Below are 6,378 nucleotides of genomic sequence, written 5' to 3'. Positions count from 1 at the left end.
CCGGGGCTAACCCTCTCGGAGCATGTATCAGAAAGAATTCTAGAAAGTGATAGTGGGGAAAGGTGCATTTTTGGCTATTCCAATCAGTATGGAAGTGGGCTCAAATCAGATGATTTTACTGCAATATCTATTGATGTGCTAAAGGCTTAAAGCTCTGTTCAAAAAGAGAGATTTGACTGCCATGACATAGGCTTTATACCTAAAATCAAACGAAATGAAAGATTGAATCGAGAAGGAAATGAACCTAATATAGCTACTTGGTATGACTAGAGAGACCACTCCGACCCCCATAGCTCCCCGGGCTTACCTATACTCTAACAACTTTCATTCTATCTGATGAGAGCACATTTAAGGGGCACCGCTTTTGCGGAGCATAGCCTTTGGGGCAGGTTTTTTCCTCCCGATCAATATGAGCACGATCAGGCCATGGAAGACTCGGATCAAAGCAAACCTCCAGATTCGGCGCAGTTAAGTCGACAGCCTCAGATAGGGTCAGCTCATCAGAGATTGTTCGGAGACACTTCTTTCTACAGGGGAAAGATTTTTTGCCACGGCTTCGGAATCAGCATCGCCGGTTAACATCATTGGTTTCAGCTTCAACTTCGGCAGTCGGCATTCCCCTAGAAGACTTAGACTACGTCAGAACGATTAGACCTTGGCAGAACAAAAAGTCGAAGCGTCCCAATAGGATGCATAGCGGCAGGAGGAGTTGGATTGGTTGACATGGGGCTAGATGATATAGCCAGTGTTCCGTGAGGGACCAAAGGGTATCAGATATGTAACGTAACATCCAAAGGGTATGATTTTGTAACTGTTCTGTGCGTTCTCAAGGGGAGATCTTGAATTTCATAAGAGAAGAAAAGAAAGTTGCCTAGTTCTGATGAAAGCTATGCTAAAAGGCTACCCGAGTTCAAAGGTTTAGTTGCGTTCCCTGTCTTCATTGAGATTGGGTTGGTGTTCAGTGTACCTGAGTACAAGATCGAAAGGAATGAATGCATTTCAAGTGAGATGTCCAAGAGAAAAGGAACGAGGGGAAGAAGCGACGAGAACATAAAATCGTGAATGAAAGAGCGTGACGAGACTTTCTCAATTCGAGATGTTAGAAGGTGCAAAATCAGAGATCATCGTCCTTGACTTTTTGCGCGTGCTCAGCAAATATCTATTTGTGCTCCTTATGCTCTATACTACCTATCACACGTTCCTTATGTGCTTAGTCATCTGGAACAATTGGGGCGTCCCATTGGATTTTTAGCTAGGTTGGAACGGGGTCAAAATCACACCCATATTGAAGTGAAGGACCCCCCCGGATGTAGGTCGCGCAACGAACCGGGTCAAGCCACGAGTCGAAGAAAGGTAGTTCATCTGGTCTGTCTTTTGCGCAGAGGTGCTGGTTCGAGTCCAACAAGTTTCGGGGGGAAGGTTCCGCTCCCAGCTATTGGAGATTACCCATGCTCGGCTATAACACGTTATGTTAGATGAAAGTCCACGCAACTAGCCATTCTCGACCAAGAGGATACCGGTGGAATACTTGGACGAAGGGTGTTTAGCTAGGTAGTCGACTGAGCTCTTACAGTTACAGCAGGGAATGAACGGAACTAGTAAGCTCGGTAGACAGGTAGAGGGAACGGCTAGTAAAGAAAAGTCTTTCTCAACCAGGGCTTTCAACCAAGGGTAGCTCGCCCGCAAGTCCTAGTTGGGGAATAACTCTGCTTACAAGTTCCGGTTTTCCGAGGGATATAGTATCAACAGACCAAAGGAAGACAACTGAGCAAGATAGATGCCACTGAACTAGTGTCATAAAGAGTGAAAAGAATTCGGAGTAGTTCAAATATAAGTAAACAGTTCCACTTATCCCAGGAAAGACTTTAAGCTTAAGAGAATGTCCCAGCTTGGGCTTAAGGTAGTGAAGTGAGCCATTAGCTCTGCTCTGGTTCCGCATCTCAAATCAGTAGCTCTGCTAAGGAATCAAGCATCCAATACGAATCACGTCCGAGACGGGAGAAAGAGCGTATAAAGAAAGCGAACTCATTTCTTCGCAAATGGCACCATAGCCAACGCTACGCTCTATACTATCTCAAACAATTCTTTCTGGCCGGTAGGGGGCCTTCCGCATGAAAGCGAAAGGAAGCGACCGACCAAGAAATCATACATGCAAAAAGAGAAAGGGAATGGTTAGTGAATCCGAACATGAGTGGGATCGAGGAAGATAGGGCGTCTGGCTTCGAGGTTATGCAGCTAGAATTGGAGTTGCTACAAACTTGACTGCTGAACTCTGGGCTTGGGCTGTCCGTACTGGTCTCCGGATTGCCTTGGCTCGAAGCTTCAGGGATATTCGAAAAAAAAAAGATAGGGCAGACTAAGACTAAGGTTGCTTTGCTTCCTTCACGTGAAAATGAAAAAATGGACAAGCAAATCGAAAACGAAGAACGAGGAGGCATTGCCTTCTCTTCTGCCATCTAGCCTCTCCCTCCTTCAAGCTAGGGAGAAAAAAGAAAGTCAGGGAGAGCGGGCTAGACAGCGAGTAAGACAGCTAGGTCAATAGGAGCAATCCATCGAGTGGGAGAAAGACAGTTACACCAATCCCGTGAGAAATCCTCTTTGAAGTTGAAGCGGGTAAGCAGGCCTTTCTTTTATTCAAGCTCTTGAAAATGTCAGGAAGTCAAATGGGAAATTGGATTGAGGAACTGAGCAAGCAATCCAGTGATAGTCTCTATCTTTGAAAGCCAACCCAGTTTAAAGTCGGGATTTTAGGCACAAAAGCTGCGAATTCTCTTGCTGCGCTTACGCTTATTCCGACAACAGATTCATCGGTCACTGGATGCGTGCTAACAGAAAAGAATCAAGTCCGAAAGTCATAAGGTAGGTAAGCAAGCCGCCCTGGTGCCAAGCTAAAGACAAGGATCACATCGATAAGAGCAAAAGCAAAGACGGCTTATGCCGAATATCTTGAACTCAAAGAAAACCAAGCCTAACTACTTTCCAGGAAATCGAAGATGTGCCAAATCGTTCTCTATCGAATCGTAGTCTAGAGCCAAATGAAACTGATTCCACTTGACTTGAGCAAGAAGAAGTCAATTTCCCACGGTCAAGCCTAGTAGAGCTCCTAGTCCGACAAGACTAGCAAACATGCTACCACAGAAAGGAAGGGAAAGAGATCGGAAAGCACGCAACCAAACTGAACGCCAGCGCTTTCACTGGGAAAGTCTCCGTCTCTAGCCAAAGACCCGCATTCAAGCCATAGGATGGAAAGCCCAGGGAATGAAATAAGTGACTCTACCCTACGTCGAACAAGAGTTGGCTTCCTTTCTAATTCTAAAAGGCCTACTATGCTGCCTTTCTTGGCTTGCTGCCTTAGCTAGCTCCCTTTCGTACCGGTTCCCCAAGGTCTGATTCTGCCCTTAACCCAGCGCCCGTGGAGATAACGAGATTAACAAAAGATTTTCTCGGTGCGAAGAATAGCCCTACTCCTATATCCTCCAATATTCTATTTTAGTTAGCTACTCACTCAGTCCACAGATTCGGATTAGTCAAAATAGAACTAGACAGATCAAGGAGAGAGAAGGCTCATCGATCAGTCTTAGCTATGGTTCCATTTCTTTCTTCAGTCAGCCAGGCAGAAGTGGAAAATCAAATAGATAGAGTAGATCCTATTCTAGATGGATTAGATAGAAACCTTACCTTAGCGTGATTCCATGCCTGACTTTCCCGATAGCGGAATAGATGTTCCCATGGAGCGGTAACTAGGTCCAGTGCCAAAAAAGGGAAGCTTATCGAAGGGAGGAGTGGAAGCTGCTCTGCTAATGCCCTGGCCAAGAGACGACTTATATCTACATCCATCCTCATAGTAAGAAAAAGCCAGTGAAAGCTCTCTTCTAGGCGCTTATTCCCACAGCAGACTCAATAGCTGCAGTTACGGATTCAATTGCGACAAGATCGTATTCTTCCTTTTCTGATTCACGTGCAAAACCTTTTTGTCCCATTCTAGGAACTGTCAGGTAAGAACCGATTAACTTCCTCACAACCTAGCATTTTATGTCCCTGGGTACCTTTACTCTAGTTTCAAAGGTTTGTAGCACTTGCTTACTGAGCTAGGGGGAGCTCCTGTCCCTTGCTATTGCGGTCACATAAAGGTTAAGAGCGAGGGGATCATTCACTTTGAAAAGCGAAAGGATGAAGACTGATCCTCGTTTCTTTTTTTCTATATATATCTATAGGATAAAGCCATAAGCTACATGCTTATCTAACTCCTGTCTGTATAAAGAAGGCTTCTATGGTGTGAGACAAGAAAGACGACCTCGAGCTCGAGACTGACAGGGCAGGGCAACCTGTCTTCTTTTTTATTGTTTTTTTTATAATAAGAGCGAGATGCAGTAGTCTCCTTAGTTAGCGTCCGAGACTCAACTGTCAAAAGCTCAGAAAAAAGGTTCCAAGACGGTGCGAAGACCTAGACCTAAGCCTAAGCCTTCAACTCCGCAAATATCGATAGCCGAATGGAGGGGAATGAGGGAGCAAGATTCGGAGAGAGAGAAGGGAATGAATGGCCTATCAATCTTTTTGTATTCTTTTCCCCGGTGGACATAAGAAGAAAGTTTGTCTACTAGAATATGACTCGAGCATTGATGAATAGCTTATTCAACAATCTCAAGAGGCATTGTGCCCTTTTCTGATCTTATCCTCTTCTGGGCATGTCTGACTAGTGTAATCAGTCCCTTGCTTTCCTTCCCCGCCCGCTGTAACTTCGCCGGAAAGAAGTTCCTTCTAATTAGATAAGGGATATGCTTTTGTAATAGCAATTGGATGCTTTCTCAACACGGATTCCAAGGCTTATTCACCATCAAGCGCGGTAAGAGCTGCTATTTACTCAAGAGCGGCTAGTCTTGCAGCGGCAACTGCTTGAGCTCCTACTCTCACTGCGGTTACGAAGACAGGGGATATTGAAAAGAGGGAGCACAAGAGCTCTGAGTCATCCAACAAGGCTTACTGGAAAAGACTAGAAGAGTAAGGTCATCAGTCCCAGAGCCTATGAGTGCCATGCAAACAGCACTGATTCACCAGAAAGACCGTGACGGTTCATGTCCAGCTCCTTCTATTCTATAGTTCCTTCCCCCTTTCCTTCACCACCAGCTGGAGCGCAGTCTTCGCCGGTCTCCAGGTTATCAACAAGACAAGACCTATCACGTGGCTACGAGCTCTTTCCTTACTCAGACAGACCCCAAGCGGGCACGGTGACAAGACTTTGATGCGGGGTTCGGAAGATAGGCTTGCAACGGATTCAACCGATCGATTCCCCGTGGCATATAAAGATTGGCGAAGCATAAGGTTAGTAACATCGGTGCTGATAACTTCCTTTTCTCCTTCGGGGGTGGGCTTTGTAGGAGTTGGGCGAGATGCAAGACTTTTTCCTCAAGGAGTTAGAGCAGAAGTTGTTTACTCGTATAAAAGAAGAAGACCGGCTTACCATTCTATTAAATAAAAAGGGTTGAGAGTGGATTCCTTTCTTCAATGCATTCCACCGAGGCGACTAGGGCACCTTTTTTGTAAGAGACGCTCAGCTCAAGCCAACTTCTATCAGTTCAGGCGGAAGGTCAGGGGGAGTGGTACAATTAGGCCTTCCCCTCGGTATGCGATATCAGTATGTCAAGTTCATTTCTCTCGTAGGCCCGCTTTTGAAACTTCTGGTTTGAGGGACTTCACCGCTAACGAGCATCGATAAGCTGTCGCAAGCAATCAAAGCGATTCCCTTCCTTATTCTAATAGAAAAGGTAATCCGGGCCCTCCCCCTGTCTACAGCTATGCTATCTCTATCACTGCTAAGGTCAGGTTTTTTTTTGCTGGATCAGATATGGAGATTTCAGCCCTTTCCTTGTTTGCATTCCAGGTTGGTTCTAAAGAAAGGGTTGGAAAATGGAATCAAACAAAAGGTCAGATAGGCCTCCCGTCCCATTATATTTCCTAAGAAAAGATCCGTCGTGGTTCGGAGCCTCGCCCTATCTAAAACTAAAAGGCGGATGGAAGATGGCCTTCTTAATGAGCTCTCTCGCTTGACTTTATCGGTATAGCATTTCTTGCTAGATCGGATTGAGAGTGACTTCTTCCGCTGTCTATGTTTTCAAACATTTCATCGGTGTCGACATTTTATTCATCTCAGCCAGTGTAGGCTTGCTCCGCACACAAAGGCTACATCTGGGCCTTTCATTGATTTGACTTTTCAATTCATTTTGGAAGCCCTTCCTTCGCTCCGGGCACGCTGTTTAGATCTATTTCGGTTGCCAATGAAATGGAATATGGGGAACTCTCCGTCTAAGTGGTTAATCCGACGAGTCAATTCTCAATGTGATGCTGCTATCCGTTCGACGATCCTACTTCTGATGTCACCCC

The sequence above is a fragment of the Vigna unguiculata genome, unplaced genomic scaffold (genome assembly GCF_037176805.1).
Source record: "Vigna unguiculata cultivar grain cowpea cultivar isolate G323 ecotype 2 unplaced genomic scaffold, ASM3717680v1 ptg000377l, whole genome shotgun sequence".
In the NCBI taxonomy this organism is placed as follows: domain Eukaryota; kingdom Viridiplantae; phylum Streptophyta; class Magnoliopsida; order Fabales; family Fabaceae; genus Vigna; species Vigna unguiculata.
Note: the sequence above shows the minus strand (reverse complement) of the source record.